General features: G+C 39.4%; 1 protein-coding gene across 2 annotated transcripts in view; it reads left to right on the plus strand.

Annotated features, from left to right (window-relative positions):
* The window catches only part of LOC6543956 (Ig-like and fibronectin type-III domain-containing protein 2), a 69,378-nt gene that overhangs the window by 22,854 nt on the left and 23,322 nt on the right, over positions 1-23,202 (plus strand). For both annotated transcript variants that reach the window (XM_026977251.1, XM_001972726.3), the window contains exon 2: positions 3,264-3,353. The gene's annotated coding sequence lies outside the window, so the exon portion shown is untranslated. The remainder of the gene's footprint in view (positions 1-3,263; positions 3,354-23,202) is intronic.

Genomic DNA, 23,202 nt, shown 5'->3' on the forward strand with positions numbered 1-23,202 from the left:
GACCCCGCATATTGATACACAGACGACGACGTAAAGTCGACTTAAAGGACAAGAACTCCGCCCGTCGGAAGTTCATGGAAGCGAAGGCAGCGGAGGAAGCTGGGAAAAAGGCATAAGATGGCAACTTTTCCCCCCATTTTCTTGTAGTGGTTGGCCTTCCTTTATTTCCGCTTTTTTTCCTGCCGTACGTACGGTTTAGTTGTGTTTTGTGGGCGGCGCACATGACTGGAAATTATTTAAGCAGCTGTCAGCTTTGCACCGTCGCGCTTTGGCAGCACCAAAATGAGGAATCGGAGGATATTACCACACATCCACATATATATACATGTATGCTGCGAGTTGAGGGTTAGCAAAAGACAGTCACAAATTGGCAGGCAGCCTTGGTAGTTTGCCCCCTTGACTTTTTAAGCGGCACCCTGAACGCATGAAGATAAAAAGTACGGAAATAATCTCACCCCTTGCAGTGTGTGTGTGTGTGAGTGTGAGTGCGACTTAACTACCAGTATGTCTGCATAAAAGTGAAGTTTAAGGATACGTAATGGGCGGCCAGGACGACTTTTTGCCAAGTTCAAGTTGCGCAACGAGCGCTAGAGCCAAAAAAGTGTGTGCCTCGGAATTCGATCAGCCCGAGTTCGACGGGTTAATTGAAACTTGCCAGCTGCGTCAGTGCTTACATACTTTAATTGAAATTTGGAGTGCTTAAGAAGCTCAGGAAACTTTCGATCTGCGGGCTTTCACTGCTCCTAGTTTCAATAAGATACCGTTTTTGTTAGAAAATGCATTTTAAATCTTGGGGTTTTCACATAAGCCAGACAATCTTGCACAAGGTTCGAGTTTGAAATATTTATGCTGTTTCCATTAAAGTCTATTTTATTTACATATTTTTATAAAATAAATTAAATTAGTGATATATTTCATTATTCATGCAGTGTAAGGTGATGTATGTCCACAAAATAGTAACGTTTTAATTTGCCGAAAAGTAAACTTGCCACCCGAAATAAAGATCGAATGTTTATTGATATCGCCGCCTCACCTGTTCAATTCCATTACCCTGCATGGGTAATTGAAACCTTGCATCCCGCCAAGATAACCGTCGAAAAACTATTATTGCCCCCTCTTAAGGTAAAGAACATTTAATCAAATAAAAGCTACCCCGCCACCGCGCCCGACCGAAAAACTTGGTCTGAAGGACTTACCATATGCATATTGCTAACACGCCATGTAAAAAGACGAGCCAAAAAGGGGGAAAAAAACAAATAATGTCAACCCAAAGGAGTTGGAAAAAATAGATGGGATAACTTGGTGCAGTGTGGTTAAAGTCAAAGTTGGTATCCAGTTTACAGTCTCCACTGTTGGCACTGTTTGTTTTTTGGGGTGTTGCGAATTTATTTATTGGCGCAGACTGGCGTCGCTTTTTACCTTCCTGCCAGGCAGCTTCGGGTGGCTTTGCCGGCTGCCGTTGGGCAACATTTTAGTGCTGGCTTTATTTACCTGCAGCCAGAGTAATGGGTTAAATAAAAAGCTAACTGCTACCTGCTACCTGCTAACTGCTGCCGTGCAGGTGGCACCAGACACTCGCCGATACAATGTTTTAGCCATGGCCTTAAATGCTTAATTGTGAAATAGTTTGGCCGCTAAGCGAGTCCTGGGCTCCACTAGACCTCGGCTGTTTATTCCTGTGTTCCTGGGTCACTTATCCATGGTCGGGCTAATAGGGTTTTAATGTTATTTGTGGACTTTGCTGGACTTGTGCTGAGTCAGGAGGTGTTTCTCTCTATCGATTCACCCTTCGATTTTTTCTGGGCGGTCCTTGGCTCACATAAATTAGATTTCAGTGATTGATTTCAGACTATTTAAAACTACGATTAATCAAAAAATGTAAATGCTAATAATAATGTTATATTAAATCACCTTTCGACCATAATAGGGTGTTTTTCCGGCAATTCGGGAACCTCAAAAGGTGGAATCCTCTGCCTACTTTTCCGGCACCGCCACTATAAATGCTGGGTATTTTTTCGACCCACCAGACTGAGAGCTTGGTAATTAAAGCGAAATAAAGTGTGGATGGGTGGCGGCATCCTGCTGGCAATCCTTTAAATGTTTGTCTAGCTGTTTGGGAGTCCTCCTTATCCTTGGCATCCCGCTCTGGCCCCACTCCCACGAAAACCCCGCCCCTTTTAGATGAGGCCCATTCTCATGTAGATGTTGGAGTTATGGGCGTGCCCTGCATAGTTCTTGTTGTTGTTTGCTATTCATCGTGCTCGCTGGGAGGTTCTACTCTGCACGGAGAAAAACGAGTTTGATTCAATTATAACAAATTAAAATGGATTTCGTACTTAGAAAATTTTTTAAAATATTTCGTATTAAACTATGTTACTAACATATATTTATTCATGCATCTGTACTCTTTGATTTTTCTCTCAGTGTTGTCGCAAACGCAGTTACTTTCGTTGCTCCTGTTACTGTTGCCATAGTTGTTGTTGTTCGTGCAACGTGAAATTAATTTGCACAGCCGTTTTTCATTTCGTTTGTCGCTTCAATGTTTAATGTTGGAGTGTGTGCGAGTGTGTGTGTGAGTGTGTAAGTGGGTGTGTCTGTGTGTGAGCGTTCCTTGCATATTTTAGCAAGATTGCATTCATTCCAAATTCATCGCTATCATACCCGTCCATCCAACTCCCCGACACACCTTTCGCTTCGCCACCTGTATTTCGCCGGAGAAGGAGCTACAATCACTTACTACTTTACCTGGCCCGAAGAAACAGGACGAGTTGAAGTCGTTTCGATGAGGTCTAGGGGTAGATTTATATGTGCTTAGTTGCCTTTGCAACGCGCAGCAGCGAATTTATAACATTTTTAATGCAAATTGGTACATGAAAAGAGTTAATTTCCTTTATGGAACAAAGGCAGTCAACAGTTTGAGCTCGAGGAGTCTTTTGTTTTTATGCCACGTTGGCATAGAAGATCCTTGGCCGGTTTTAGGTGAATTTAATAGCATTCTGAAAGGGGAATTTGCTTATTGAATGAATGTTTTGGAACTCTAAGTTTGCTGTAAGAAAATAACGATAACCATTCGAGTACATTATTTTATAATTCACTTAAAGACGTTTGTCAGTGAATTGTTTATCAGGTTTATCAGTTTTTACTCATTAAAACTGCATTGATAATTTGCAATAAATTATAAAACTCATTTATTTTAAATTTAAATAAATATCCCCTGTCATAATTAAAAGCTAATTAGCCCTTCAAATCCATTTTACTTGCAGACCTTCCACGATTGTAACGAATGATTTGTATGAATTTGAAGGCAAACTTGGAGCTGAAAGGATTAAGCAGTCGCATACTTTACGAGCCCAGTAAGTGCGCAAACTCATTAACATCGAATCCCCATCGAGATATGGAACAGTCGATATATCATTTTACGGGGCTGCCATCAAAATAAACAACTTGACCAAAATTATACCCTTAAGCGGGCTGCAATAGCTGGCAATTTACCTCCCATTTTTTTTCTATTTCGGGCGGGGACCGTAAATTCTGGACAGACTGGGTGGAATCGCAAAAAATTTATAGACAAACTTGTGCTATTGCAGTGGTTCGGGTGTTTGGATGGCACAACTTTTGCTTGAATATAATATTCATAAATTTAATCCGAGCAAACACTTTTCGCGTATTTCGTGCGCTATATTTTTGGGTTTTCTCATTCTGGTACCGTTTTTGTTTTTATTTGGCCGCCCACGTTTATCACTGAGACGACGTCAAGTATTCCACTTTTGCAACATTTTCCGGGTTCGGTTTTCCTCTCCATCTCGGCCCCGCCCTCCCTTTTGCCCAAATCTCTGTGTATCTGTGTTTTCGTGGCAAAGAAGGAATAAACAAAATAAATAATTCATAATGCAAATAGGCCAAAACACACAGAGACAAGCCGAATGCCAAGGCAACGGCAAAATAAGAGCCCGGCGGCGGAATTGCAACCCGGCCAGGACTCGATCCTGACTCCTCGGACTCCTTCATCATGTCCTCGATCCTTGGACGCTTCGCCGGCAATCTGGCCTGTGTACATAAGCACTTTTCGGACGAAAGGATTATCAAACGAATCAGGTATTCCCTCCATTGTTGGCTTTGCCCAAATGAGGGATCTGCCGAGCACATAAAACAGTAAAACAATCGCAAAAAAATGTCAATTGCGGGGTATAACAGGCACTGCAATTAATTTTAGTCGCGCAATCTTTTATTTAATTTTCATTTCTTGCAATTAAACACGTCTCCATAAAAAGTTTAAGAACATAAATCGAACCTAAAAGTAAGGCCTTAAACCTATTTAAACCTATTAAATGCGTTATAATATATTTTATTTTATTTTGTTAAAAGTACTATGCATAGTTTTAAAAAGCATTCTTTCAAAGAAAATACTGTTATTTGCTTTCAATAGTGAGCAGTAACAAGCCTCGCTATCCAATGCGACTGGTTTCCCTGCCCTATAAACTTATTCACCCCCACCGAAAACAATTTCAAGTTCGATGCACCGTTTCTCTCTGTGCACTCCCATTCCGGCTGAACTTATGGCCCGTGCAGCTAAGCCACGGTTAAGGGTTTTACGGCTTTAAATAGTCAACCAAGGCTAAGCAGGGGCCGCAACATCTGCGGTGGGGAAAAGGGCAACACCGCATATATTAAATAAAAAATGCAAAATCGTTTGGGCCGTCTAAGGGTGATGAGGGTGACTCTCTCGGCCGAAGCGTGTGCAGTTGAAATAATCAAAAAAACAAAAAACCTGGGTAAAAGTAGGTGGAAAAGCCAGAAGAAGCAGAAGCAGAAGAAGCGGTACCAGTAGCACAAAATAAGGAGAAGCGGCAAGCGTAATCGCCAGCAACACTCACACACACATACGCAGCATGGTAAAAAATGCAACAAAATCGGATTAAAAAGTGCTCACGGTTTGAGCAACCGAGCAAAAGGCCAAAGCCAAAGCCAAAGCCAAAACCGGCTGCCAGAGCCTCAGAAGCAGTAGTCAAAACAAAAAGTGACAAGAAAGTGCAGGGAAGTCAAGTGTTCCAACTAACAGATACTTACTACCCTGTTGTGCTATAAAAACTGGCCCAAAACGTACTATAACTACATAATATTTGAACTGCATACAGTTTTTAAAGTATCTTTTCGTTGAAAAGTAGCTTTGGTTGACTATTTTACAGGGTGGGCAACAAATATTGCATTTTAGAGCCTAAATTGGCAAGCTTGCCTATAAGTCTCCTCGAGATCTTCTGGGTTGACTGCACTAATTATTCAGATATTGTCTCAGTTACGTAGAATGGAAAGCAAAACGCTACCTAATCCAACCAACAATTTCACATTCGCGGTATGCCCGCGTAATCTTCTAGTATCGGGTATTATAAAACGCCCCGTACAAAACCTTTTTGCCACCCCGGCAAAAGAGATACAAATTGCAGTAAGACGGTTTTTTATAGTTCAACGATGGATTTACGATGTTGCACGACTTTGAACTACATTTGTGGGGGTTTGGCCTGCAATGCCACCAAATCCCCGCGGACTGCTTAAGTTTGTTGCTGGGGGATGGGGCGCATCTAGAACGGGTGCTGAATAAAACTATCTTTCCATCTATCCAGCCAGCTAGTTTGTTAACAGCTAACCAGTCGGGTGTGTTGCTCCACCGGGTGTAACTGTACTTGCCTGCCCGTTCGACCGTTACGGCTCGTAAAAGTTGCAACTTTTTCCTCAGCGAGGGGTGGGCTTCGCCCCATCCATTTTTTATCCCCCTCCAAACACTCGATGAACTACAAGTAGATGCAAAAAGGCTGAGGCCGGCAGCAAGGAGCACATAATACGGCCGTAAACTGGGAATGCTACGTCCGCTGCAAGTTGCAACAAAATTGCAGTAGCAGCCATATTCTAAGCCGGTTAACGGTCGCACCCACTGGGTAAATATTGTGAAAGGGGCTGCGGGGTGGCGGTGGGTTGTGGGGGCGTGGTGCATGACGCCTCCCAAGGAAATTACGGATTCAAATTAGCGGCACTCAATCTCAATCGGGGTAGAGTTCCGACCGCCCACTCAACCGCCAGCTAATGCGTTTTATGATCCCCACTTTATAGACCCAACTTACCCAATGCTTGCACTAAGCAAAATCATGTGCATTCTTACAATAGAAACCTGCATGTTAGCCACAACAAATATTTCAATATTTTAACCTTAAAACTTTTGACTAAGCACTATAAGATATTTGAAAGAGATTTATTGTTTCTAGATTAATATCTCGCTGTCAGTGATAAAGCCATAAAAATGACAGTCGTGCGATTACCTCAACCTAAAAATCAAGAACTAGAATTTTCCCACAGTGTAGCCTCCTTATGTGCCACAGAGCCTTCGATTCGTTCGGCCCACTTTTATGCAATTTAATCAACTTATCGCGTAAAATGCACAAAACGTTTTTCTTTCGGTTCGCCAAGTGCAGCGCTCAGCTGGCAACCCAAAAACGAACCCCCAGCAAAGTAATCAATGATTTTTCAGTTTGTGCATTAAAATGCAAAGCCCTGAAAGCACCAGAGCCACCCAGCGAGTAACCCAACCCATTTCAGCCACATTTTACTCATTGGCTCTGTTGCTTATTTAGGGCTAATTAAGTTTCATTTAATGGCTGCCATTGGGAGGACCTCCCGGTGGGTTGGTGCCGAGGTCAGAGGGTACTTTGCAGTTTAGCAGTCAGTTGTTGTTGATGGCTTGCTATATAGCAGTATAAAAAAATTCAAAAAACAAGGAAAAAATACAAAACTGAAAACAAAAAGAAAATAGAAAATTTCCGCGTGCCGCTTTTTAACTTTTTCCAGAGTTGGCAATTGAAAGTTTCTTGCGGCTGTGGAATGGGGATTTTGTATTGTGGATTGGGTAGCATTGGAATCTATCCCCCTTATGCAATTTAGAAATTTTAACCAAACGATGGCAAACTTTCGTTGGAATGATCCCACTTTTATTTTGACAGAGTTTTGCTTTCCATCACTGACTAAGTTTTTTATCGTTTAAGCTGGATATCGCTTTGAAATGCTAATTATCCGATTTTTTTCGAGGACTTGTCACCATATATTTGAATTTGTTATAATAATGGTGGAGGATATATTCTGTGTGAACAGAACTCAGTAAACAATTTTCTTTAATATTTAAGTCATTGTATTAATGAGTTTTGAGTATTTTTTGTTATACCTAAGCTACCATGTAAATCTAACCGCAGAAACACAAGTCAAGCCAAAAGATAGAACAAAGTAAAACATTTGTTAATTGAATAGATTAGCTAGCCACAAGCCAACCTTGTTGTTTCCTCTTTGGATGTCATTAGCTGCCGGCTTTGATTCCACAGAACGAGATTAACAGAAATAGCTGGCAATTTTCGATGGGCATTTAATGTCTGTCTTCAGTACAAGACTAATGATGACCTTGTAGGGTCAGATCGGAGCTGCCTGATTCAGCAATTATGGGTCTCTCATTATGGATATCTGCCTGTATAGCGAAAATTGCTATGGAGATGATGATGGGTACCGGGTCGCGGGTCTCATGTCTCAGATTCCATCGATATTCCTTCGTGCTTTGAATCATTCATGGCTGCATACAATCAGCAATGATCTGCTGTATAACTGGGCGAGCTTAATGCTTTATAATTGACAGAAAACACTTTGTTTATACGTCTCCGATTGAATTGAGTCCGAAGCCCATCCATCCACTTGTAACGCCAACACGCTGCCGCAATCCAGCCAGTCAGCCAGCCAGCCAGTCGTTTGTCCATTTTTCATAGCCAACTTGGCTAATATATAGATTTGTGGTTGAGGCCGGTAAACCGGTTCCCTTCTGTAAGGCATTTCTTTCAAGTGCACATACTGTAGGTTCTCACTCACCCTTTACTGCGCGAAACCAAACCAAATCCACACACTTGTGCGAAACAAGTTTTCAAACAAACTGGCTCGGCCAGCCATTTGAATATTTATGAATTCTAGTGCAAAAGTTGAAAAAAAGTTGGAAAAAATATATAGATCTTACCGTGCCGAATATATAAATACCCTGCGATCAAACTTAACTATGCAAAACCTTTGAGAGCGTACTAATATACAGAGTAGTCTAATAGAAAGATGGATGTTTTAAGTACACGAAATGAATAAAATTGTTACCAATCAGTATGTTACTCTATTAAATACATTTAGTTTTTCATTGCATGAGCATTTTTTCATTAGCATAGCATAAAGTTACGGATAATTACGACTCAATAGCAATAAATATATTAGCTTTATGGGTTCAGGGAATAATTAAGCTACCCACTGCAAGTGTGTCTAAAACCAACTTGTTTAAGGCAGGCTAAATCAATATCGACAGTTGTACGTCGTGTACATCTTTATTGGTTTTTAAGCGCTATTTGTTGGACTTCTTCATTCACACCTTCAGTGGAGAACGAAGCCTTAAGTAATGGAGGTACTTAAAATGCTCACAGTAAATGGCTGGTAAATACCGCGAGACAATTAACAGAGACAAAGTACTTTGAAAACAGTTACAAGGTCAAGGCGACCCAAAGCCAGTCACCCACCAATCCACTCCAGCGATTTCAACCACAATTCAAATCCAACAGTTTGAATTCTGAAAGCTGAAACAGCTGTTTCATCCATTTATCGCGGTACGCCTGCGCACAAAATATGCAAATTGAGTGAATGAAAACTGCGAATTGCAGAAACTTGAACAAAAGACAAGCTGCAACAGCTGACTAACTAAGAATCTGTGTTTGAGGCAAGGTTCCATAATTTTAATGCAAATTTCAGTGATTATGGGAGAAATAATTGAAGTACTTTTCAAGGGTGGCAGATTCATTGATTATCCAAATAAGAAATTAACCTGGTGCCTTAATAAAAAGTCACAATTGACGTTCTTAGCCATTTTGCATAGCATTCCAGCAGGAAATCTAATTACAAAATCCCTCAACAAAATCTTGGAATTCACGATAAATATAATTCAATTAGCAAATGTCTACAATCTGTGCTAAATCAAACTCTGACTGACATATCAAAATGTATTCAATGACAAACTAATTGAATCTTTGTGTCCCAGACAAAGTGAAACATTTGGCTACATTGTGGGCAAGGTGAAAACGTTGTTATTTTACACTTGAATTACAAATGCTACTAGCAACATGTGTATCTGTCCAATTGCAGGCAAAGACAACAGTGCGTATTAGTAATTTATATGCCTTAGTTCACCGAAAGTCTCGGCATATATATATGGAATATCTATGTATAAACCGAATTATCGGGCACTGAGTGAACATCTGTGTTTGTAAGAGGCTAGTCTGCCGAAACATTTGAACTCAAGCGGGAATTATTTAAATGGTTCATCTTTAATGCTGTTAATAGTCTGCAATCAGGCGGTTATTTGTTGTTCTACTTGCTGATGTCCTGGCATAATTTACCCTGGCCCCAAAAACCCCCTTGCATATTAATGCAATTTATGAGGGGGGACTGACAAAAGCGTTGCTTCATTTCCCTAAGCCAAGGATTCCCTGGCAGCCTGGCAGCCTGGCAACGTCTTCGTTGTCCTGGGAACTGATGTTCCTCGGTCCTGTCCCTGGTGTAGCTTGATAATTCTGCATTTATAATGCTGTCAAATGCATTCAGTGTTGTTTTTGGCCTTCACATAATTTAGTTAGCAGACGAGAAAGCGGTCAGGTGAATGGCCGATAAGTGACAGGATTTGTGGGCCAACGACAGCTGTGTGAATTGGGCTTGAACTTTGGCTTGCAATTGGACAGTGGTGCAGTCTTTCTCTAAAAGTAATACAAATAATATAAGTTTCGTCATATTTATAGAAACTTAAATTTTCATTGTCTCTGCATTTCTTCAATCATTCAGAGAACTCACTTCGTTGTAAATGGTTTCTCAAGATAGTTCAACAATTTTCTATCTTATGTTTCTTATGAATTACCTTTCTCAAATAAGTGCTAAAATTACTGAGCAATTTGCTTGTGTGCTGTAAACGTGCAGTCGGGTAAATTTAATTGCATTTTCGTTACTTTGAGATCTGTTACTCTCTCCTTTGTATTCAGACGACTATTGATGACTGTACGATAGAAATGAGAAATATAAACAAAACCGGTTTTAAATACGTTTTCGACCAAACAATATGCACCTATCAAGCTACACATATAAGCGAAATGTTTTGCGTACTTATATATTTGCCTATTAATTAGGAACCAAATTAGTATTGCTTTATTTGTGCGGCACATCTAAAAGCTTATTTTTATTAGTCATCAACTGGTCGGGCTATGGTCAATTCGATTTATTTCGATGTTATTGAATCTAACGTCTTCTTCAAATCCTTTAGGCAACACCATAAATTCCTGAGGATATCTGCAGTAACCACGTCTTTGGCTCGAAAAGGGGTTAACAAAATGTCTGTGTGTAATAAACATTTATGGCTGCTAATATTGAGTACGTTGAACCGGCGGAATGAGATAGCTGGTTCTAAAGGGGCAAGTTCAAGACCCATAAATTACGTTTGATTATCAAAAACAGTTACCAAAACTACTTACAGCCATTCTCATACTTTCTGCCATAACTTTTAGCCCGGCCCACAACACAGGGCCCACATCACGAAAAAAGAAGAAATTTCAACTAGATGAGAATACAAAAGACGCCCACAAAACTATGTCAGTCAGTATCTTGGCTTTTTCCCGCCCCCCCCTCGACGGTTCGATGTCAAGTTGCCTTGTCAACGGCAAAGTTTTCCCCACATGTCGGGGTGGCTTGGCGATTTTCTCGGGGTTTTCCGTCGGGTTAGTGAAGTGTGGCGTCTGCATAATACGTATTTAGGTTTCAGACGGACGGGTATAAATTTCACTTTGTATTTCACTGGGCCCATATTTATTTCGCCCCATCCCCGTACCCCCAACCCCCCCTCGGATTGTGCGGATTTGTGTGCGAGTATTTTCAATTATATACACACATTTGTGCACATGACCACGCATGCATAAACAAAGTAACAACAAAGTCGACAGGTTGAAACAGAGCGCAAAAAGCAAAATCGGAAGGAGAATGGCTGCCTGGCAGACAAAAGTTAACAAAACACAAAACCAATTTAACTTCTTGATTTTTGGTTCATTTTCATAAATAAGTGAAAAAGCGGCAACAGCAGCAGACGGAGCCGGAGCCGGAGTCCCAATCCCTGTCCCGGCCACACGGATGTATCCTTCGAACAGGACCCATTCCAGCTAACCTTAATGCTTTTGCACGCCCTTACGCCTTGACACAGGAAAATCCCCGATATCTCCCCGCCCCCAAAATCCCTACTCCGAATCCCCCAACCCAATTGTCCTTCGGTGGCGCACTGCAAAAAATATAATGGTTCATCCACAACATTATAATCAAAAATGTTTAACAAAGACCGTATCTTTTACTTTAAAAAGTGGTGGTAGTATTCATTGAAATATTGTGTTTAATGAACCAGTTATGAAAAGATAACAGGGTTTGAACAAGATTTCCCATTTTATGTTATATTATTTTTATTATTTATTACTATGTTCCATAATTACACCTATTATATTGCTCTATTAGTAGGAATGTAGTATTTTTCCCGGTGTATCTTTTCCAAGCATCATCAGCTGCTTTTTGTGTGCTCATTACGGCAACTTGACATTAATAGGCAGCAAACAGCAACACAAACACACAACTGTGCAGATAGAAATATATATATGGATATATATATTACATGTGTGCTTTTGCACACTCCCACAAATACAGTGAACAAATAAGCCCTGCTGGGCTTCCCTTCCATTGAAAATAATTAAATTTTCAATTATAATCAGGAGTAAATGCGTGGAGTTTCTTTATTTTCGTGGCCTTTTTATGGCTTTGTGTTCTACCAAAGACACTAGAATAATATTTGCATTTAAATATAATAATAATATAATTTCAGTATAAATACTGAAAATTGGTAATTTACATAAGTTTGCATTTTTTTTTACTTTTATACTAATAATTTGCACTAATAAATAAACTAAATAAATAAAAAACTTCATATGCAACCTGTTTATTGCAAAATTTAATTCCTGAGGCAGGACCTGCGCACCTAAGAATCACTAAGATCAAATAACAACATATTTTCTAGTATAAAGTAATTATTATAATAAAGTAATATTAAAATAAGTCGGTATTATTATGAACATTTATTCACCTATTACTATTTCTATGATGTAATTAAATAATTATCATATTAAGGCAATCCAAAATTCGAGTTTTTACTTTTTACTGACGAGTACTTTGTACTCGATTGCCAGAGTACAAATAATATAGATTTTTGTTTAGGAAACAATGAAGACTGTAAGCCATGTCTTCTAGTTTAGAGTCACAAAGTATTTCAAGTAATCTCTCTTACCGTATGTATGTGTATGTATGTATGTATGTATGTATGTATGTATATATGTATGTATGTATGAATGTATGCATATATGTATGTATGTATGTATGTATGTATGTATGTATGTATGTATGTATGTATGTATGTATGTATGTATGTATGTATGTATGTTTGTATGTATGTATGCATGTATGTATGTATGTATGTATGTATGTATGTATGTATGTATGTATGTATGTATGTATGTATGTATGTATGTATGTATGTATGTATGCATGTGTTACTTGCACAAAGTAGTAAAAATTGTCTTAATTAAAGCCTTACTTACTGTCGGAACACCTACTTATTGCCGCTCTTAATATTTGCTTAGGAAAAATATTTTCTTGTTGCCCTATAATTCCCAAACGGTTCTAGCGAGGACTGTAAGGTATGTCTTCTAATTTCCAGTCGCAAAATAGTTCTCTTACCGGTCGAGCAGTGAGTGTAGTGCTTGTGTTCTTAAGTGTGATCACTTGCAAGATCAAATTGGCGAGCAAAGATCAATCCAGAGAGCATGGAGTCAACTCTAGAGTCAGCCCGAAAAAATCGTGTGGAGTTACATCTACAATGTAGTTTGCTCACATGGCATATAAACGATGTTGATTTTAACACTGAAAGTCATTAAGTTTAAGTGAAATTTCGTTTAAACGGGAAAATTTAAAAATTAAAATGATATTCTGTATATTGAAACAAATATCTATGTTGTTAATTGCCTAACTATTTCGAATCAGATTATTCAAAGTTAAAAACCCGAACCAGAAATGAATATAAAATAAAAACCGCTTGAAGCTAAGTAAACTGTCAATACGTCTGAAAAAAATTATATAATTTTGTGATATATTTGTTTTGCATATTTGGACTATCGTTTCGATTTGCTAATTTTTTATATCCACATGTGCCGCACACAAATTGAGGAACGTGCAAAAAAAGGTTGGCATAATGTTGAAAGTTTTTGCTAAACCGATTTCCATTTGCAAACAAAAGCCTTTGCTCATGTCTATGGTCTGAAATATTATTTGCTTTGCTGCGTTCCTTGCAATTCAGCATATTTTCCCCCACAGAGTGGAAAATTTAATTTTCTATTAATTATTATTCGCACTTTTATGTCTCTGTGTGTGTGTGTGTGTGGTGGGCAGCCTGGATTGCGTCCTTTGCTCCGGTCTACTAAAGTGGTCAAAGTTTTATTGGCTTCTGTTCGGTTTTTGTTTAATTGCAAAATACCAGGATGCTCTGGACTGTGCACTTGTGGACCAACTTTAACTGCAGACCAGTGACCAACGTCATCTGCTTGGTTTGGCTTTGCTGATGGTCCAAGACAAGGTAAGTTGTTTATGGCGCAGGTTGAGTGAGGCAAAAGTTTTCTTATTTACCTGTTGGAGCAGACAATACTTTATGGCCTGATGATGATTATAAACCTGCTCCCCGACCTCGGATTTATGAGTTCTCTTTGAGTTGCCGAGTTGCCGAGTGGGAGTTGATCCAGATTGGAAGCGTGGCTACTTGATTGTGGCAGGTGCTCCTGCTAAATATCCTTCTTTATGGGGATGAAGGAAATTGGCTTAGTTGTCTGCTAGTTTAGCGAGTCTCAAGAATACGTTTGTGGTGGCCTTTATATAAGCAGGTGGTTATATAAAACTATGGGAAGTAGGGGTTATTGCGAAAGTTTCGCACGGAATTTCTGGGAGCAATATATAGCTTAATTTTACCAAGAAATAATTAGGTATTTTACTCAAAGCATTTTGTAGATTCTCCTGCTATAAATTTGGCACTGGATGTGATATTCAAGCATTAGCAACTGTCGTGATTTTAAAATATTTTAATATTAGTTAAAGTCATCAGTTATCTTTCAGTTAGTTTTCGAATAATTTCCCATATTTTTGAATGAAATGTGATTTGTTTCAATAGAAACGTAAATTATTATGCCGCACATAAATTCTCTTCGATTGAAAGGCGTAAATTATTATTTTCCCTCGTCGAGCCATTAATCGCTGAACGAAAAGCTGAATGCGCCCCAAGTAAATACTGTCTATCTGTACAAGAATGATTTCCCATCGATTATGTCTAAGCCCCAAGATGTCCGAATGGCTTATCAGTAAATATTTCGCACAGCCAACAGAATGGGCAGATGAACAAGGACACAAAACAATCGAGAGCCATTTCGTCAACATTCATTTGCGATAAGTACTTGTTCTAGGGATAAGTTTTTGGGGCCATGTCGGAAACTATCAATATTGCAATATCATTTAGCGCTAATCCCCGATACAATTTGGCCATGTTAATGCCCCCGACAGCTGACCCGAAAGACTATTTCAACACTTTCAATCAAGCGGGGCCAAAAAGGTTTCCCATTCATTTTCATTTTAAGATGCCAGACATCAGCTGCTAGTCCCTTCGGAACTTTTTCCTGGCTTCATCTCTTGCCAAATTGTTCGTTGTTCGTTGTCTGTTGGTTTTGTTGGCTTAAAGCTGCTTTTCAAGTGGCTTTCTGGGGAGGAAGTTGGCATACACAGCGCCCAGTTTTGGCCTTCGGTTTGGTAGGTTTGGTCGGTTCGGCTGCACGTTTTGAAGATATTCGCTTATAAGTTGGAAAATTACAAACATTTTTGCGTATTTGCCTCGGTGGTTGCTGTTGTGGTGGTTGTCTCTACTCGGTGTCTGTCGTACACATGCTCTTGTCTCTGGATCTCTGGTTGTTGGTGCAACAAAAGCCAGCGGGAAAATCAAATAAGCAACAGCCAAAACATCTTTTCACCAGAATCCAGACTCAGAAAGAATAAAACTTGCTGCAGAAGAAGGCTAAAGAAGCATGCAGCCCAGCCATCAAAAGCCGGAAACTAAAATTTTGTGGCAGAAGTTAAGGCAATGCGCACAACTTGTCGATTGTGCGTTGTGTTGGTTACTCCCCGATTTGCTGCACTGTTAATAAATCTGTGTTAATTTGAATTTCGGTTCAGAACCTTATGTTAAATGTGATTACACTTATAATTATTTAATAATGTTTGAATTCAAGCAAAAATGTTATTTTGCTAAATTTTATCAAATCAACTAATTAAAATGAAGAACCTATAGAAAAGATTTTCCGTACAGCATATTGGTTAATTATTTTTCCAGTGCGCTTACTGCTTCTCGCCTTTTTTGGCGGTCGCTGTGCTGAAACTTTGTTTTCCTTTTTTATAGAGTTTTTCTTGGGGCCTTTTTCGATTTATTTTTGCTTGCAGAAATCGTGCCAACAACTGATTTGACTGAAGACTTTGGAGTGAGTGGAAATGGGGATCTGAAAGTGGGTGGGTGTCTGTTCTGATTTGGTGGGTGTTGTGGGCGGCGATTTGGAAGTGGGAAATGGAGGGCGGATAAGGCAGGTTCTTATTCAGTTTTTTGCAGCTACTTTGGCACTGGCCAAAAATATGTATCGGAATTTAAGTGATGGATTAGGGCCCATTTGCCGTTTGGTATTTTATATAGTGCCATTTCCCATAAGCCTGATGTGGACATGTACCAAACATTGAGTCAAGTAAACTATCTTGTTAAATATCGTACTCAAATGCAATTAAAAATAATAACAAAATGAGATAAAAGCAGATTGCAGTGTTATTTGGCTAGGGCCACGTTGTATTTTTCAATGTCCAAAGATGTTGTATAACTAATAATATATTATGCCTTATTATAGGAGTTCCAACTCATATATATGTACAATTTTATTTCGGGAAACAGAAATCTGTTTTTTTCAGTGAACTTTTAACTCCATTTCTGTGCATATTGGAGCCATCTATCCAGACACCAACTTCATGGCGACGGGAATGGATGAGGAAAATGCTTGGCACTCAACTCAACTACTTTATTTGTGCTTTTGTATCTGGTCGCGTTATTATTTAACTTCAATGATGTTTCTTCACTGCGTATTTTATGCTGATTTTGCCTCAACTCTTGGGGCCGTCTATTGTGTGTTTGGACTTGCACATTTCCAGATTCGGATTTTCTGTGGGCAAACACACAGGAACACCACAAATTCGAGGGTAGCACGCGCCCAAAGACGGCATCTGGTCGACTGGCTTGGCGTACTTTTAACTTTCCTTGGCCATTTGGCGAGCATGTTTTTCTTTTCCATTTGTTGACCGTCCGAACACAACTTTGTGCCGCAAAAGTTTGTTTATAAATCAACTTTTTTGTTAAGGGAACTTTTCTTTGACTCTGGATCCTTGGCGCTTTGGACCCATTCCCGCCTCCATCCATCCATCTCCCAGTTGGATAGTTTGCATACAACGCTGCGTATGCGCAACGTCAGCGAGTCCAGCGGAGTGCGCTCGGCATTTGGGGAATTTCTATGCAAAATGTACATTCATTTCGGTGCAAATTATTGAGTAAACAGATTGCACCTCAGCACCTAAGTGGGTGCGAACTCGTTTTGGAAATTTTCGCGCATTTGCTGGCACTAAGCAGCAACATCCTTCGGTCTTTGCCCATTTTTCCCACTCCATCTGTAAGCAACAGTTTTGTGTAGTCTGCTGCATTGTTTTCCGTTTTCCGTTTTTAGTTTTCAGTTTCCTGTTTTCAGTTTTGTACAAAGGCGATTATGCTGTTCAAGGCGATTATGATCTTTGCTTAATGTAGTGAAGTCTCCAAAGTGGTTTATCCTCTTAAAATGTCCTTGCTGCCATGAATGAATGGCCCGACCGCATTCACCATTTCGCAACGTTTTCTTTCTGAATTAAAATCTAATTTAATCCCTCAATCCTGTCTGTATAAATAAACCATTAGTTTGCCACTTTGACTGATGGCCCGTTCCCCCGGTTTCGTGATTAAAACCATCCAACAAAAAATCTATAAGAGTGAAACGGAATAAAACCCTTTTCTCATTAAAAATCGACGAGCAACGAAATGTTTTGGCAAACAGGAAGAGTAAAACGTGTTAAAACCAAATGCTATTGGCTTTGCTCGTCCGACGAGTCTGACAACGCTGACAACTGACTGAAGATTGCCCGCAGCCGAATGGGTTTCCAGTTCAGTTGGGGCCGGGTCCAAATCGGAATGGTGTATCTACTTCCTACAGTGCCAGCCATTGGCCAACTGACATACCATGATTAATTATTTGCGGAGTTGAAGTGTTATTGAATCAACAATTTCGATAGGCTGACATCTGGATGTACTTCGCAGAAGTTAAAAGTTGGATATCAATGTATTTCGATACGGTTGTCGAGACCAAAGGTTTTTATTTATGGATGGGTTCGAATAAATCAATTATTAATGACATGAATACTTTAAACACGTCCACGTTTGTTGCTGCTTAAATTATGCTTTTCAATAATTTATTTTTTTAGTATTATTATTAAAGCTTTGTTATTATTTATTAAAATAGCATTTAAATAGTACTAAACTGGCATTGTAAGAAATAGTCCTTCGAAAGTTTTTGTGTCCTATTAATACCAGGAAGAACTTATTTTCGAAAACTTTATGAAGTCTGTCAACTTTATGGCACTACAGACGCCACCGCCTCCCTTTCGTTTTAATTAAAAATTTTTTATATGGCCCAAACAAACTTGATGCCCAACAACTTGTATTTACATTTTCATTCTTTGTCCATCGTTTGTAATTCGCTGTCGCTGGCTCACTCATGTATTTATTTGTTAATTTTCTGAAATGGCTTTTGCAACTGATTTCAGGCAAGATGCCTCATTTTGTTTTATGTCCACTTTTTGCACTCGCCTGTTAAATTGTAGGCACAATTGCTGGTGACAGAAAATTAATTGCATTTAATCAGTACGGGCCAAGTTCAGGGTGGACCAGCAACTCGAAAATCGTTAATGTGTTTTTGATTAATTGTCCAGACGCGCGGACAATGGACTTTGATTTGCATTTTACAAATTCAATGAATAACCCATGAAGGGGCCTACGGGGCCAGGGGCGAGTATAACAAATACAAATATTTATAATTTTTGCCGACAAAGAAAATCTCTTGTAATCTAGTGAAATTTAACTTAATTTGCTTGCTCAAGGGCATTACATAGTCGACTTAATGGCAGGTTTTTTAATGACTGAATTTTATCATAAGCTATTAAAATGATTTTAATTAATTTGATTAAGGATTGGATGTTGCGAGTGTAAAGAAAAATAAAATAATTTTTTCAGCACTGTCTGGTATTTGTTTATTAAACAATTGTTTCGTGTCAGCAAGGGGACGTGGCAAACAGCTGCAGGGATTACATTATTAAATCGCATATATTTATTTAATTAAAAAATAACAAGACCAACGGCGAAGTGAACAAATGGATGCCCGCCATTGGATCGACAATAAATTAAATGTTTTCTCAGGCCTTTTAATTGCCTGGACAAATGGAACCTATCAAATATGAATAAGGTTTGCATACACAAAATGCACCAATAATAATATTAAATTGAAATAGTTAAAGGGCAAATTGGCTTCCAAAGATATGTCAACTTGGTTTTTACTCGTGATTTATAAAAGCGGTATAAAGCGGGATAAAGGGATAATCCCCGACTGTCTGAGACATCAGCAGCTTGAAAGCGCATAAAAGTCGATCAACGAATTTCCGCGCTGCTATCGGCGAAATCATGGCCAAAACGTGGAAAACTTTTCCATTTTCCGTATTTTAATTGACGCGCATCATGTCAGCGGAACAAAGCCCCGAGAACACAACACGGAAGCGAGTGGGTGGCTTTGGATATGAATGTGGGTATCTGCCGGCGGATGGGTGGGTGGGTTGGTGGCTGAGTGGGTGGGTGAGGTGCCAATCCGATGACAGTGCTCCCTGCGCTATAGTTTCACAGTTAGCGAAATCATCGATAGATGACGCGAAGGCGGGTGCTTGGACTTGATAGATTGGGAACAGAAAAAACTATAAAAACTCTGTGCGATTTGGGTGGGCAGGGGTCCAAGTAGATGGAGCGATGCATTTGCCAGCGCAAAATGCAGCTGACAGCCAACCAACGTAAAAACGGCGACAGTTCATCGGAAAAAATATATAAAATCTAGGAAGGTGTTTAGACTACAAAACACCCACCATCTCAAATTAATTGCAACATGAAACCGGCTACAAACTACCTACTGTATCTAATGGGGAGTTGGAGCAATTAGAACAATTATGCAATTAGCTGTACTGATGTTTCAATGCCAGAAGCGTGGAAATACTCGTCCATCATACCTATCAAATTAAGAGGAATGATGGTAAATATATGTGAATATATAATGCGCTAGATCTGTGCACTTTGAGCCGCTTTAATAGTTTTATAAGACGTTTGTAAAGGAAATCATTGTATTTAAATTATATTTAATAAAATATAATAACATTACTTATGCAGGAATATTTTTGTTATATTTAATTACCTTTGTACATTCCCACGCTGCATGTGCACAGCTGTAAATGATTGAAATTCCGCATCACAATTATGTGATCCAATAAGAAGAAAGCCACTGAGCGGATGCTCGTTGGCTGAGGAAATGAGAAACTCATTCATTTGGCAGCGGCGGCAGTGGCAATACACCTACGTACACCGTTGCCTTCGAAAAACGTTAACATGTGAAATTTTAATTAAAACAAAAATGAAAATAATAGAAGCAAGGAAAACGAAATACAAAATAGCAACAGCAGCAGCATCTCTTGCACAAAATGCAGTAACAATAACGAGAACGTCAAACGAAAATGTCAAAAATATCAACAGCGTAAACACACGTCACCAAACAGAGGGCGGAAAATTGGGGAGTTAAAAGCGAGGTACACGCAAAAAAGAAACTAAAAAATGTGTAACATACTTCAAAAATTGTTCATATTTTTTAAGAAAAATTTTTAGAGTTGGCATTCTTTAGTATTCTTTTCCATCCTAATTAAGGTTTATTTAAAGGTTTGAAGATTCGACTGGAGGGCGCACTTGTTTCGAGTGTATGTGTGTGTGTGGCACAAAGCTTTTAAGTGCTGTCAGCACGGAAAACAGCCAAAGTTGGTAACAGCAAAATGGCTGCCTGCTAACATCTTCAGTGACTGCAAACTGCAGCTCATTAGCACCTCGTGGTGCTCACACAGATACTCACGGATACTCACGGATACTCACAGTGCACACCAACACTGTGGCACGCGAACTTGGCACTTTGGGTCGCGGTTGACTTTCCTCGATGGCGGCAACGCCTCCAGGCCTCACTTTTATCCTCATTGCAGGACTCAGTTTCGGATACACCGCCTCCACTTTGCCATTACTGCCGCAAAACTCTTTGCACATTGGTGCGGAAATTTTGTTGCAATGAAGTTTAGCGCTGAGTGCATGTTGCTCTTGAGCAAAATTAATGTAATTGCTCTTTGAAATCAGGTTCGTCCTTTTTCCTTTCGCTGCTGTCGTCCTCAGGCACGTGCTAAAATTACCGCGATGGCTCATAATTAGATTTTCCATCTGCTACCTTGTCTGATTATAACTAATTTATTTATGAGATTTTTTACAAAGGAATTAAGAAGGTATGCTTAGTTTCTCCACATCTATTAATGGTTCATTTAAATATTTTACACACTGAAAAATGAATAAATACCAAACTGAAATTACATTTGAATGTACCATCACCTCGGTTGTTTGTTTAATCACATTTATTGCATTTGATTGCAAGCTGACATTTGGCCAGTTCCTATAATCTCAATAAACTTTTCCCACATGTCCTAGAAAATAGTTTATCTATTTTGCTGTCTAAATGCTTAGTATCGCAGTTGATTTTCAATGGCGAAATTAGGCCATAAAAGTTTTGAGCAAAACTAACACCGCATTGCGACCAAAAGGATGACCAGTCCAATTGAACCACTTAGAAGTTGCTGCTCTGCCACAAATGTCCGTAATAAAAGTTTTTGTTTCGTTCACATTTTTTTCTTGCTTTATTCCTTCCTACTCCGCTGATGACCATAAACTTGTAACACTTTGGTAAAAGCCACACTCAGCTGGTCTCTGATATTTCCAAGTGATTAAGTCGTTTACAAACACAGATATGATGGGGTAAAAGCAGCAATATTTTTATTGATATCCACAGTTGCTGGGTTTGTGTGCAACCAATTTGGTGCGGAGAACAACAAAAGTGTTGAAACTGCCCCAAAAAGCCAAAAAGTCAACATTCCCATGGGTAAATTTAATAGTACAACGGGGTATACGAGCTCTAAAGTGCCGCAAGCATTTGTTTTACTTGGTATCTTTTTTATGATTTTTTCTCTTTTTTCTCTTTTTTTCGGGTTTTTGGGAAAAACTTGGCTTAGCTTAGATGAAGTTTTTCGTACTTTTCAGCAGGGTAGTTTCTCGGCAGGGTAGCTGGGTCTCAGGCTTTTGGGTTTGTCGGGAAACTAGTAAATCTAATTTCTAACCACGCACACACACACTATAGCACTAATACACAGGCAGGCAGCCATGTAACTGCAACCGAGGTCCTTCGAGGATGTCTGAGCCAGTTCGTCAGCGTTCGTCAACTGCAGAAACTCCTTGGAGTCCCGGTTGTTGGCATTTTCTGAGCTTACCGACTTAGCCAACTTGTAGCTGTTGGCCTGGTAAGCACTTCCGTTAACCCAAACACCCGTCGCACCCACACATATGTGTGTTCGTGGCTCGTTTGCTGCGGAGTTATACCATGTTTTATTTGTTGCCAACTACTAGAAACAACGGCCAAAGCCAAAAGCAAAGGCAAAAGGCAAGTGCAACTGCGTTTGCCACTGCAGGTTGCAGGTTGCAGGTTGCAGATTGCTCTGCTATGCTCTTTACAACTTTCATCAAGTTGTTTTGGTGTTTTTTAGCTCTGTGGCAGCCACATGCCGAAAGTCTGAAGTGGCCACATCCTTGCCATCAGGAATGAACGCAGATACGCATATGGAAAGTGCATTTCACGTGCTCGCAGTAAAAGAAAATGGTTTAAAAATGCCATAAAAAAGCACGAACATCCCTTTGCATTATTAATTTGGTCACTTTTGAACAACTGGTGTGAATTTATAAAAATTGAGCTGAGATAACCAATTCATTGCCAACGAATTTTAAGGACGCTGCAGTTTTTGGTAATCCATTACAATATGTCAAGGAGTTTAGAACGTTTCATGTTTTAAACATTCTTGGGATATGCAATATGATACTCATCAATCTACTTACTACAAAGGAAGACTTTTAGCAATTTGTATAGGAATATGTATAAAAATGCTTTCAGGGCATGTCATGGTTATTTTTTAAGAATTTTAAAGAATATATCTTACAATAACATTTAATTTGTTGATTCAATTAAATACCTAATTTGGTATTTGACATAGAACAATTAAATACCTCAATTAAATACCTAATTTGGTATTTGACATAGAACAAACATTTTTAAAATGTAAGAAATGGAAACTTCAAAATTCGTTGCTAAAAAATTCCTTGCAGATTATAATTGTGCATTTATTCGCAAGGAAAAATCCTATTGTACGCAACCAGCTTGCATAAATTCCAGCTCCCCAGATGACGACGTCCTTAGTTGCACATCCCTGGCTGCCATTGAAGTGCATCTGTCGCACATTTGTCCTGCTGCCTGCAATCACAGCCCGAAAACGAATGCACCCACACCCACACAAACAGCACACGTTTGTTGTGTGTCCTTGTTGCTGTGCTGTGTGTGCGGGCAAAACAAAAATGCTGCGATGCCGATTGTAATGTGTGCGTGTAGTGGTGTTGTGAAAATGACGGCAGCGGAAGTTAGCAGGCAAAGCGGCGGAAATGTAAAATCAATGTTGTTGCTGTCGCCGTAGAACTGTAGCTGGCAGTTCTTTGGTGCGGCTGAGTCTGGCTGA

The sequence above is a fragment of the Drosophila erecta genome, unplaced genomic scaffold (assembly GCF_003286155.1).
Source record: "Drosophila erecta strain 14021-0224.00,06,07 unplaced genomic scaffold, DereRS2 tig00000021-arrow-pilon, whole genome shotgun sequence".
Classification (NCBI taxonomy): domain Eukaryota; kingdom Metazoa; phylum Arthropoda; class Insecta; order Diptera; family Drosophilidae; genus Drosophila; species Drosophila erecta.